A 14730-nucleotide genomic window follows, 5' to 3' on the forward strand; every position below is an offset into this window, starting at 1 on the left:
GAGCACTTCACTACTTAAAGTAGAGAGCAGGCATTGTCATGGAGCATGATCATATGAATGGCACACAAGGGTGGTGTAACGTTAAATGGAACCTAAAGATTATTGTCTCTAATTTAGACAGGACTAATGAAATGAAATGTCAAGATATTTAAGATTTGTAAATTAAGATCTGTTTTATAAAAAATAGAATAGGAACAAATTCTCTCTTTTTTAAAAGTATCCAAATGTTTAGAAATATCTGATATTGTACCCTTGTTTTTACTACCCTGACAAATGATAATCATTAATAATATAGTTGTAAAATTCATGCCATTTTATGCTTCCTCATTTTTTAACCTTGTAATTTCTGAATGCAAGGATTTAATTACTGTCACTTTTTAGATATTGTATCTTACTGCCTTGGGTTTGTTTCTTAAGCAGTTTTGAAGTTCCTCTGAAATATCTTATAAAATATTCTTGATATTGAAAAACTCTAAATAGAATGTTTTTGAAAGCTAAAAGGAGCTAATTACTTGTCCCTTTGAAGTCTTTTGAAAACAGCTTTTAAAGATTTCCAGATAAGCCTTAGCTTACCCAAAAGGGGAATTCAGAAATTATTCACAAAGTGGCATTTCACATCTAGGAATCTTTCCTGGAAATTATAAGCTGTTCATAGAAACTAAAAGGCTCTGGGGAAATGGGAGCTGGGTTTTATGTGTTTTAGATTATGGAGCAGAGTGTATGGTAATTCTCCATTTTAAATGAAGATGCTTTTTGGGAAGGAGTCAGAGTGGATCAGCATGTGCTCTTACAGGAAACAGGCGTTTACACTGAAGGTAATACTGTATATCCAACAGATTTATAATTGTACATGATGTATATCATGTTTGTACTTGTGTCTATGTTTATATTCAATGTTTTGGGGTGAAATAATTTTCCATTCAAAAGCAGGCAAGGTAAAACAATGGGCTTAGAAAATGTAAGGATTTCCTGACTAGCAAGTGATCAGATTGACAAGAGGAGCAACTGCACACAGAGGAGTGGGAATGAGCACAGCAGCAGAAAGGCTGTGGGATGAGTATCCTGAACATAATGCAAAATAACAGCTGCTTGGTGCCCTGGAGGACACACAGAGGCAACAGGAGTTGCTGGGCTTTTACTCTCAGATGGAGAACAGCAGCACGGCTTTCTGATTTTCTTAGCTGGGATCTGGGCATTGTCATAGGACACAATTAGCTAGAGAATGAGAAACACAAACAAACAGATTTGATTATCTTATAAAAATAAATCTTTAATTCACAGGAGAAAGAGGAGGAAATTTTTTTAACTTCACCATACTAAGAAAGCACAACTTCAAAAATAAAAGAGAATGAATAAAATATGGTAACAAGGAACAGGAAAATATCCTGAACCTACAACCAGAGCTGAAGTAGGCAGCAACAGTGAAAAGTGCACAATGCTAACATTTAGGGACACTGGGACTGCCCAAGATTAATGTGTAAACAAGCTATTATACACCTCCCCCGATATTTATGATGAGGATAAGGAATGCAAATTAAAGCTATCTCTGTGTGTGCTCGTGTGAGAGCAGCAAGAGGCAGATTTCATGGTGGTGAGATGCAAATGGAAGACTAAAGGGTGGAGGCAGAGTAGGGTAAAACCAATACTAGAGGCCTTTAAAAGAGCAAAATAATGATAAAATGACTCTTAATGACATCGTGCTATACTCATATAGAACAGTGCCTTATTCAGCCACCATTAGAGAAGCTTCCTCCTGCAGCAGATGGTAATAAACACAGAGACCCACAGCCAGACACAGATAGTGAGAGACCTTGAAACACTTAGCTCTAAATGGGATGTCTCCATCAAATCATCAACCCAGGGTTCAGAGAACTCTGTGGAAGAAGAGGTAGAAAGAATGTAAGAACCAGAGATGATGAAGGGCACCAGTGGAACACAGCTCCCTAAATCAACTGAGCAAGTCTCCTAGGAACTCACAGAGACCGAAGCAGCAAGCACAGCAACTGCACAGGTCTACACCAGGTCTTTTGAATATATATATGCTTCCAGTTTAGGGGAATGGGAGGAGAGGTGGGGAGGGCCTGGAAGAAGTAGAGGGAGGGAAAATTGTAATCAGGATTTATTGTATGAGAAAAGAATCTATTTTAAACAAATGGAGAGGAAGAAATATTAAAACCTATGTCAGTATCCTCTAGAGAACAAAAGCAACAGAATATATATATATATATATATATATATATATATATATATATATATATTAGGGAATTATATAAAATGACCTGGAGTCAGGCAAATTCCCACGTTTGCATGATGTATTGACAAGATGAAGAGGCAAGGAAGCTGATGGTATAACTCGAGCTCAACTCTGAAAGCTGAAGAAGAAGGAAAAAAATAAGATTCCTGAAGCACAGGCTGACAACCCAGGAAGAGGCTTGGGATGTAGCTCATTTGGTTGAGTGCTGGCTTAGCATGTATGTATCTCTGGTCTTGATCTTCAATTCTACTTATTATTAGATGTGGTGCAAACACATATAATCCTAGCATTCAGGAGGTAAGCTCAAGCACATCATTGGCTACATAGTGGGGTAGAGGTGAGTTTGGGGTACACAGATTATGTATTTGAAAGAATGAGGAGGAATAAGGGAAGGAGAAGGAGGTGGAGGAGGAAGAGGTAGAGGAGGAGGAGGAGGAGGAAGGAGGAGGAGGAGGAGGAGGAGGAGGAGGAGGAGAAGGAGGCCAACCAGAAAAAATAAGCAATGTTAAAGTTTGAATCTGAACACACACACATAAAATGTGAAATCTCTCCTTGAAGTATCAAACAAAAGGAATTGCCTTTTTGTTTGTAAAGGTTTGGCCTTCTATTCAGGACTTGAACTATTAAGATGATGCCCACTCATGTAAAAAAGACAAAAACTTTACTCAGTTTACTGAAAAGAAGACAAAATGAAAAAGAATGTCAGCTTTAGAAACCATTAAAACAAATTAATTCCACTCTCAACTGGGGATACTGCTAGAAGAATTAGAAGTGTGTGACACTCAGGCTAATTATAGCAACATAGGTCTCAAGTCTCATCCAGCTTTTTACAATTCCTACATTGAAAGCCTAGCTGGAGAGAGGCATCCCACTCACCACGCCCAATGGAGACTTCTTTTTATATAAAGATTAAGCGGCATATGATGGAACCAGGTCCCCTGCCCGTGGGTGTCAGTTAGGGGGCCTGGGCAATCTATGAGGCCCCTGGTAATGGAACAGCATTTATACCTAGTGTACGAATACACATTGGGGGCCCATTCCCCATAGAGGGATACTCTCTCAGCCTAGATACACGGGGGACAGCCTAGGCCCTGCTCCAAATGATGTGACAGACTTTGATGATCTCCGTATAGAAGGCCTCACCCTTTCTATGGAGCAGAAGAGGGATGGGATGGGGGTTGGTCGGGGGCACAGGAGAATGGAAGGGAGAGGGAACTAGGATTGATACATAAAATAAGATTGTTTCTAATTTAAATAAAAAAGGGAAAAAAGATGTGGTGCCTGATTTCCTCTCCCCTTTTGGCTTATGCTATCATCTGTATACGTGTGTTTGCATTATGTCAAGTGCAACACAAACATTTCATCAGTGTGTTCTTTCCATTGCATACTTCATAGCATCACATATACAGCCTGGGTACATTTGCATAATTGCTACACCAACAAAATTACTTTCAGGTAAATATGTACAAACCACTTTATCCTTCAAGAATAGTGATATTTTCATAAACTGTTTCAAATAACTTTAATTTCTAAGGTTCTCTGTATTCTCTATATTCTTCACCAGTAAATAAAATTCACCTTTCTGAACTTAGCTACCAAAAAATAATGGAATAAAAGTGTACCCTTCTTTCATATGACTAATTATAATTTACATATGGTTATTTCAGGGCAGTCTGACATTCAGCGGATATGAATAAATGTCATGTTCATTTCACCTGCAGAGGTTGTGGCACCTCACATTATCACTGATAGCATCGAAGAAAGTATAACAACAATTCATTGTTTTCAATGAAACAAATAGTTAAAGTCTAAAATGCTTGACTAAGTGAAATTCATCTGTTATGTTACCTACCACTGGGCCACCAAAAAGCCCAAGATAAGCAAATGTGCACTGTGACTTCTTAAGGGAGGGGGATTCCAGGACTTTCCAATTACTTTTTCAAAGATTAATTTCAGCTATGTGTGTATGGAGGAGTGAATGTACATGAGTGAAGGCACGCACAAAGGCTAGAAGTGTTGGCATTTTGGAATGTGAGCCGTATGACATGAATATGGGGGACTGAACTCAGGAACTCTCCAAGAGCAGTACCTGTTCTTAACCACTGAGCACTCTTTATCTGTTTTATATTTATTTTATTATTTTTAAAACAACCTAATTTATGTACCAATCACAGTTCCCTCTCCCTCCTTCCCACACCCCCAATCTTTCCTCACTCCACCCCCATCCACTGAACACTCTTAACCACTCCAGCCAGAACCCTCACAATTATCTTAAATCATGAAACCTACTGTTACTTTAGAATATCTCTCGACACTAGAGCAAAGTGGAATATAATTTTGAGAAGATGACAATGAATATGAGTGAGAAACACTTTAAAGATATTATCAGTCTATATTTACTTCAGTAAGTAGAGTACAAGCCCATTAAAAGGAAAATATGGTATATTTTACACACCATATAAAATAAAACAAAATACAATTACTTCTAGAATTTGAGATTTCTGAATCCCAGCACATTTTATTTGGCATTGTGCTGCAGGCACATGGAAATTAACATTCTACTTTAGAAATGATTATTAACATAGGAGAAAAAGACTTTTTAATAAATGAATTAGAGAAAGGTAAAACCAACTTCAACTTAATTTTAAATACTAAAATTAATGTGCAAAGTTAAATCATTCATATATGTAAGGCAGTACTTGGGGGTACAACAGATTCTGCAGGGGGTAAAAGTGCTGGATATGCAAATCTCTATCTCTGTCTTATATTCCTACAGGTGAGAAAGTACAAGTCAAATGTATAAATGATACACGAAACATATTTCTAAATTCAATGTTCTGTAATTTCATGCTCCATAGATAAAACACAAGGTCTCTCTTTTTAATACATGAAAATTTTCACAGATTCTGAGCAGGAGGAAATAGAATTAGCTCACAAGCTAGCCACATTTGCCTCATATTCATCTAATTTAATGCATGTATAAATTGTAGTGATAATAAACAACAAAGCCCTAAAAATCCCAAAGTCTCTAAGCTCATGTTCAAACAATTCATTCCTTCCCATGATTTCAATTGAAAGAACAATTCACATCCAAATTGTTAGGTTTGAATTTAACACTAAACTTAGTATCCTTTTGAAACAATGGTGGATTGGGTGTGTTATAAATCACTATATCAAATAACTGGTCACTAGACATTTATATAAACAATGTTTGGGCAATTCTATCATCATTCATAAAACTAATAAACTCAGTTCTTATGAGAAACAAAGTTCAAAAGGAGAAAATATGCTTGATTTGTCTGTTAAATGAATACATAGGCAATGTAGCGGTCTAAATGGAGACACTCTGAATAAATCAAATTGCAGAAGAATAAATTAGTAGATTGATAATTTTGACTACATATAATTTTGAAACAAAACTTAATAACTACATATGTGATACCTGAAGAAAAGTCAAGTGGCAACTTAAAATTGATATAAATTATCTGTGGAACGTGTAACAGACAAAAGTTTGAAATCAATGAGAAACAAAAATCATTAAATCAAGCTTTCTGTTTCAGTTTATACTGGGATCTACTAAAGGTGTTCTTTAAAATCTGAGATCAAGGATTACTATTATACAAACATGGAAGCAAAAAAATTTGAGTGACTATATTAAATTAGAAAATCATGGCTAAAAATCAGATGTAGAAAAAAGTAAAAGTGAACATTGTTATGTAACAGCATTCACACATACATCATAGAAAAGATGGGTAGTTATTTAAATTATAAAACATTCACTTGAAAATTTGAAATGGAAGAAATAAAAATGAACATTGTTATGATTAGATATGGGTCAGTAGACTAGGAAGACTTAATAAGGATAACATGTGCATAAATAGAGATCTTCAAAATCTATTAAATAATTACAATTAAAAGAGATGTTAGAGAAATGAGCCATTTCAATGAAAGATGGTATTTGACAGGAAAAGTAGAAAAACATCAAGAATAAGGAAGATTTGAAAATAATGTACATGACTTAATTGACACAGAACATTTCATTCTATGAAGAAGTAAATATAACTTATAAAACTCTACAGAAAATTCACCACTTTTTAAATATACTACCCCACATACAAACCTTAGAAAACATGAAAATAAGTATGCTTACAAACATTAGCAACATAATTCCTGAAGAATTAATACACCTTCTAGCATTGTAAAAAGCCTATAGATGAATTATATTTCATCAACTTGATTTAACTTTACCAACAAAACAACTGAAATTGATACATTTTTTGCCGATAATAGAATAGGTAAGAAACTTACATAGTTAGAAAAGGATGAGTGAGTTATCTGCTGTCAAGGACAAAATGCTACTGCCAGAAATTACCCTGTATTCAGGGAAAATGTTTCATGGGTAAAGTGCTTATTGTACAAGCACGTGGACCTAATTCTAAATCCCAGGACCTACAGAAAAGCTGGGAGTTGTTGTACACATCTGTAAACCTCAGCCTTCCTACTGTGAGATATGAGGTGACACTGGTCAGCAAGCTCTGTGTATGAAGTGGTAAGCACCAAAAAAAGACAGGGTATCAGACAATTCAGAAGGTGAAGCCTGAGAAACAAAAGGCTGTCCTATGACATCCATGCGGATTCCATGGAACATGTAAACCTGAACTGATACATAGATGTACAAATACATACACACACACACACACACACACACACACACACACACACACACACACCATGCATTCATGGACACACACAAAGGCATATAGGCATTGCCAATTGGACTCACTGAGGTATAAAAGAAAAGTGGACATAGAGGCCCTAGAATGTTTCACAAGCTAAGAGCATTCTTTCCTTCGTTAGACCAGAATTTGATTTCCAGGACTAATGTTGTGTGGGGCTGGAAGGAGGACTCAGAACCAACAATAATTACATCTTACTAAGAACCCCACATCCTTTTCCACTCTCTGCAGCCACACAAGTGTAATCGCAAAGACTCACACATAGATACATACACACAGATAGAATTTTTTAAATTACAATTTAAAAATGAAAGATGATAGGATGTTGGGAGGGAAAGATGGTAAGGCATTGTGTGGGGAAATTGAATGGGTCAAGTGAATAGACATGATCAGATATGCTAGATATATGTATAAACTTTCCAAAGAACAAATAAGATATTATGAAAAATGAAGTAATCTGAGATGAGAGCAAACACATCCCAGGACTCAGACTCTGGAGATAGAGGACCTTGAGTTTGAGGTTAGCCAGCAATGCCTTGTCTCAAATACACACACACACACACACACACACACACACACACACACACACACACACACACACACACAGCAAATAAATTAAAGACATAAATAATTGAAGAGAGATGTTATGAAAATCTGGTAGAGTCAGTAAGTGCTTAGAAGTTAGAAGTAAATTTTCTTAAAAACTACTTATAGAATTTATACAATCCCAGAGAAATTCTGATGAACATTTTCCATGAATGAATGAATTGACTCTAATCTAAAAGTCTAATGGAGATTCTAGGACAGAATAGAAACAAATCAATTTATAAAACAGAGGACAAAATTTAGAAAATGTGTAACTTGATTCTGACATGCACTGTGAAAGAATCTTCAATAGTAGCTTTTCCAGTGAGTTAACTGGCCCCTTTGGAATACATCAACTGATCCACTTCAGTTTTCATTTTGAAACTCTACTTGCTGCACTGATACATAGGCATAGAGAAGAAGATTTATGTTTTTTTTTCTTTCAATAAATGGTATGGGAATAACTGGGCTTTAAGTATATAGAATCCATTAGCTGTTTTATATTGTGGTTTATTTTCTTTTTATAATTTTTTTATTTGAATTAGAAAGATCATTTTACATGCCAATGTCATTTCCCTCTCCCTCCCCTCCTCCCCTGCCACCCAGTAATACTCTACCTATCCCTTCCCTTTCTGCTCCCCAAGGAGAGTGAGCATTCCATAGTGTGTCTTCAGAGTCTGTCATACACTTTGGGATATGGCTTAGGCCCACCCTCTTGTGTCTAGGCTCAGGGAGTATCCCTCCATGTGGAATGGGCTCCCCAAGTCCATTCCTATGCTAGGGATAAGTACTGATCCACTACAAGGGGCCCCATAGATTTCCAAGGTCTCCTCACTGACACCCACATTCAGGGAGTCTGGATCAGTCCCATGCTGGTTTCCCAACTATCAGTCTGGGGACCAAGAGGTCTCCCTTGTTCAGGTCAGCTGTTTCTTGGGTTTCACCAGCCTAGTCTGGACACCTTTGCTCATCGGTCCTCCTTCTCTGCAACTGGATTCCGTTTAGTTCAAGGTTTAGCTATGGTGTCTGCTTCTACTTCCGCTAGCTACTGGATGAAGGCTATAGGGTGCCATATAAGTTAATCATCAATTTCATTATCAGGGGTGGGCATTAAAGTAGCCTCTCCTCTATTGCTTAGATTGTCAGTTGGTGTCATTTTGTAGATCTCCAGACATTTCCGTAGTGCCTGACTTCTCTTTATGTCTCCCTCTATTATAGTATCTCTTATCTTGCTCTCTTCTGTTCTTCTACCAGCTCAACCTCCCTCTCCCATCATGTCCTCCTCACCCCTCCTCTTCTCCCCTTCTCATTTTCCTAGTTCCCTCTCCCCTCCCACCATGCTCCCAATTTGCTCAGGAGATCTTGTCCCTTTTCACTTCTCCAGGGGACCATGTATGTCTCTCTTAGGGTCCTCCTTGTTTACTGGTTTCTCTGGCAGTGTGGATAGTAGGCTGGTAATCCTTTACTCTTTGTTTATATTTTATTGCATAAAATGTTTAGGCTCTGTGGGTAGATACATGGCTGGTTTTGTAAAAATTATGGAACTAACAGTCACCAATTTCTATCCAATATAATAAATACTAATGTTGGCAAGTATCATCAGTTGACTTTGTAGCTAAGGAAGAAAAGACAAAACTAAAATATATTAAAAGAATATGTTTTTTAAAAATTGCCCTTCTCCAATAATGAGATTAAGGACTATCTTATATGCAATCCTAAAGCCTTCATCAGGTAGCTGATGGAAACAGAAGCAGACACTCACAGCTAAACACTGAGCTGAACTCCTGGAATCCAGTTGCAGAGAGGGAGGAGTGATGAGCAAATGGGTCAAGACTAGGCTGGAGAAACCCACAGATACAACTGACCTGAACAAGGGGTAGCTCAGGGACTTCAGACCCAATATTAGGGAAGCCAGCATATGACTGATCTAGACCTCCTGAACTTGGATGTCAGTTTGGAAGTCTGGGCAATCTATGGGGCCTCTGGTAGTGGATAAGTATTTATCCCTAGTACAGGAATAGACTTTGGGAGCCCATTTCTCATAAAGGGATACTCTCAGTATAGACACGTGGTGGAGGGTCTAGGCCTTGCTCCAAATGATGTGACTGACTCTGAAGATCCCCCATGGAAGGCCTCATCCTCCCTGGGGCTAAGGAGTCTGTGGAGGGCAGGGGAGGGAGAGGGAACTGGGATTGACATGTAAAACAAGCTTGTTTATAATTTAAACTAAAAAATTGAAACACTATTTTTAAAAAGGAAAAAATTGGCATGAGTTCTTCACAAATATCATTTAGATTTGGACAGATAATATTAGACTAAATGAGAAAGAAGAGACATGACAGCTCAGCTCAATACATGATTATGAAGAGGGTCCCTGGTCCACAGGGAGAAACAACACTATGAAAGAACCAGGCTGTGATGGCTGTAACAGACAGCTGTGAATTATACATTAAAGTACACTTCAATGTGAAATTTAATGAACTTTATAATTGCATTGTGATTATTTAAACATTCCCAAGAAGAGCTTAGAAATAGAACAAAAGTATTAAAGGGTAAGGATGAAATGATAAAGCAAATATACCAAAGCATTAACAATTGATGAAGCTAAGTGAAGGATTCAGTGGAATTTCTATGCATTATTACCTTTATTATACTTTTAAACAGTTTCAAACTGCTTCAAACTTAAAGGTAGAAAAAGTAATAGCCATATATAGATATCTTAATATTCATGCCATTAGATCAGACTGAAGAGCAAATTTTATTTTAAAAATTAGTTTATGAAAAGACAAACCAAAATCAAATTTTTAAAAATTAATTTACAAAGTCCTTAGAAAGCATTCTACTACAAAATACAAGCATAATTTACATGAGAAGGAAAACAAAAAGTGAAATGATTTTTTTTTCTTTTCATGTAATTGAGCAATCTGTGGATGGACAAATAAGGTAAAATAATTAAGGAACCCAGCCAAAGTCATAGGTTTCTATTCCGTGTGAAGTGCAAATTTAAAAAAAATTAACAGAAAATGAATACAAAGGATTTTTTGCATTATAGTTTTCTCAGGAAGAACATTGTATAATTCATAAATTAAAGGACATGCCTTCTCCCAGTTGACCTCCAAACCATCTGTTCTCTGTGATGGTTCAGAATTATGTTCAGAAACAATTAGTTTTGGGATGAATTATGCATACTGATAGAAACAGTACTAGTTGAAACCATGTATTTTAATCTGTCAATACTTATACTAACCAAGGAAAACCTCTGAAATTAGGAGTTGGGGGTAATGGAAAATGCAAGGTTCTCAAAATTATAAGACAAAAATGTAACAAAAGACAATATCTCTCTGATTTGTCAGTATTTAGAAACTTTTAACATTAAGCTTAGATTTAGGACTGCATCTCTGCAAGCTAATGAAGTTAAATGTTGAAATAAAGTCCATGTCCACTAAACAAAGAAGCAGAGAAAACCAATGTGTGCCCTAGTATGAACTCCTTAGCCAGTGCTTAGTTTTCTTGCCACATGAAATAAAAAGCTACTGTGATACAAATTTTCAATAAATAAGTGGCCTACTGCAGGATATTAACCTGTTATCCTAGTACTTGGGAGACATTAGAATTAGGAGATCACCTTCAGCTATTCAAGGCGTTCAAGGCTGGCTTGGGCTACTTGAGGCAGCAGGTCAAAACAAAACACAACCACAAACACCAAACCAAAAGTATAAACACCATTGAACTTACTTATCCAAGTTAATGAATATTTGTCAAACCAGAAATCAAAAAACATTTTATCTGGATTGAGTACTTATAATAGTATTTTATGTAAAAATTTAGGACAATGCACTCAAATGGTCAAAGAATTCATGAGCAAAATAACTCAAGGTCAAAGCATTGTAGCACTCAGTGTCTGCCATCAAAATCCCTTTAAAATGTAGTAAACAATATGTGAAATTGATATTTAAATACATACATACATGTATATATACTCTAATTGAAACAAAGTAGAGATCCCAGAAACAAGTCCACACATTTGGAGTCAAATAATATTAGCATATTAAAACTTTGTGACAGAGAAGGACAGATTGCAATAAATAGTCCTGGGAAAACTAACCACTTGCAGAAAACTGAAAATAGACACTGTATTGTACTACATACAAATATCAACTCCAAATAAATTATGAACTTAAGTTTCAGACTTTAAAATATGAATCCACCATAAGAAAATTGGGGAGAAAATTCTACACAGAAGTAGCATGGTCAGTGACTTGTTTAAAATGACTCTAACCAAACTGAAATGCACAAATGTGATTACATTACACTAAATAGCTTGAACACAGCATGAGAAATGATCAATACAGAGACAATATATTTGCAAACCAAACATCTGACAAGGAGCTACTATCTAAATTATATATGAAACTTAAGGGATTTTGTAATAAGAAAACAAATCACCCAATTTAAAAATTGGTAAAGTTGTGGGATGCATAAACACACAAATATCAGTAGCATTTCTATTAGTGAACTGTCTGAAAAAGACATCAAGGAAACAGTTCCATTCATAACAGCTACTAGAATAAATGGAATATCTAGGAATAAATACAACCACAAAGATGAAAGATCCTTACAACGAAATTATTATATATTTATTAAAGGAACTGTAGAAAATAGTGCCAATTTAATATATTGAGATAAAAACAGCCTTGTCACTAAATGAGGTTGAGTAAGCTGGATCATCTATGGTAGAAGACCTAAATTAGAGTCCTGTCTCTCACCATGTACAAAAATTAATTGAAAATGAATAACGTACTTTGATGTAAGATGAGAAACTCTGAGACAGCTATCAGAAAACACAGGAGAAAGATTTCAAGATATTGGCACAGGCAACTGTTTCCTGCTTAGATCTCTGAAAGCATAGAAAACACAAGCAAGGATTGACAAATTAGATTTCATCGAATTAAAAAGCTCTTGCATAGCAAAGGAAACCATCAAAGTGAAGGGAAAATTTACAGAAAGTGAAGACTATTTCACCAGCTATTTATCTGGCAGAATAATAACATCCAGAATGAACAGGAAATCCCAGAAATAATAATAGCAAGAATAATTAATCCAATTAAAAGTTGCAAGTAAAATAATATGAATACACATTTCCCTAAAGAGGAAATCCAAAATACACAAGAAATATATGGAAAATCCCCCTTACCTATAGACATCAGCTAATGCAAATAAAAACTGTAATGAGGGTCCATCTCACCCTACTTAGTTAGGATGACTATTCCCAATTCCGTAATAAAACGACAAATACTGTTAAGGACATGAAGGAAAGGAACACAACCACTGTTTTCAATGGGAATACAAAATCAGTTCAGACACTATAGAAAATAATACGGAAGTTCCTCGGCAGCCTAAAATAGACTAGTTGATCCAGCCATTTTGTTCTTGGGTATACATTCAGAGAAGATGCAGCCAGCATATTCAAGGGATACCTACATCCTCACCATCACTGTGGTATTTTTCACAATAGTCAAGATATGGAACCCACCAAGGTGTGCATCAACAGATGAATGTTCATACAAAACATTCTGAAAATTTGAAAATTGAATACTTTCTTGGATACTTTTGATTGGTTATGGATAAGGTTCTTCTTGCTAGTGCCCTATATGTAGTATCTTCCATGCATGTCTGTGTGACTCCATTGCTTGTTGTTTACCTAAATGATACAGAATTCTATGCTGGAGTGGTAAAATCTTCTGTCCACAAGTTTGTGAACATTGACATTCATAAGATATATAACTCAAGCTAAGGATTTTTTTACCCAGAATACATTTGTTGCCTATCCCATAGGAAAACTAACAGTAAGACTATCTGTGTCCTGCAAGAGAGTCACACTTTATACCAAGACTCACTCATATTAAAGGACAGTGGAAATTGAATTTATAAATTAACTATAAACCAGAATTCTAAGCAAACCATCAATCACTTTAGTGATAATGTATGCTTTAGAGATCCTGTAACTACACCTGTTATATCTGTTGTTTACCATGAAACTTCTCAGTCCCCCAAAACATCAAGTGGTTGCTTTATTGAGGTTAGTGTTAAAGGATAGTATTTTGTCTTGGCAATCTAAGGTTTTAAAATTACAGTACCATAGATCACATGACCTAGCTGCAACCTGGAGTGAATGTTGACTAAACTGTGCATACACATTTGTTCTCTCTGAATTTTTCCATTTCCCATGTTTTCTTATAATAATCAGTCAGTAAAATGGCTATATAAATTCCTCATTGATTACATGAATGTGTAAGTTTTATTATTTGATAAACTGACACCAAATGACTGTAAATGACTTTCTATCAGTGTATAATTTTTCTGAATGTCAGCTGATAAAATACTATATTCTTAGAAATTTACATTTGTCATAAACTTTAGAGAAAACATATTAGCCTCTTAGTCCATGTTTTTTTTTCTGAAGCTCATATGAAATAATAAATTGCTTAGGTACCCCATAAATTTGTATCTGGGTACTCTACATTGTCTTTCCTCTGACTCTCCCCTACCAATTTTGCACCCAACATTTTTCCTAAGCCCAAAGTTAGTTACTTATCCAGTCTCTTTTCATTCTTAAAATGATTTCCCATACCATGAAATATCTTAGCCAGTTTGTGCACTCACTTCACATGACCTATCAGCCCATCATCTATGTACCTATCACCTACTCATCTTTCATCTAGGGTACCTAAATTTATTCTACTGTGTGCTATCTTACTCCTATGAGATGTGTCACTAATCTGTTGGGTACAAATGACCTTACATTTTGACTTAGATTTCAGGGGTAGAACATAGGGTCATTGGGAAGAATGAGAGGTTTGTTTGTACACTGTTCCCATTAAAAACAGCATTCAAGTTTAGAAATGTGGAATGATCATCAGAGAAAAATGATGATAAAGACAGAAGAAAGTTGAAAAATTCAACTCCCACGTGTTTTGCTACCTTTGACTTCCCCATTATTAAACTTTATAAATATTCTGCCTTTGAGATGTGTTTAAGTATTTGGTATTTTAATTATTCCTACTATTAATTTTTCAATGATATTTCCACTTCGTAAGGAAAGGAACATCTCTTAAATACCTTTGTACTTCACACAAATAAAATATATAACAAATA

Source organism: Cricetulus griseus, chromosome 5, assembly GCF_003668045.3.
Source record: "Cricetulus griseus strain 17A/GY chromosome 5, alternate assembly CriGri-PICRH-1.0, whole genome shotgun sequence".
Lineage (NCBI taxonomy): Eukaryota > Metazoa > Chordata > Mammalia > Rodentia > Cricetidae > Cricetulus > Cricetulus griseus.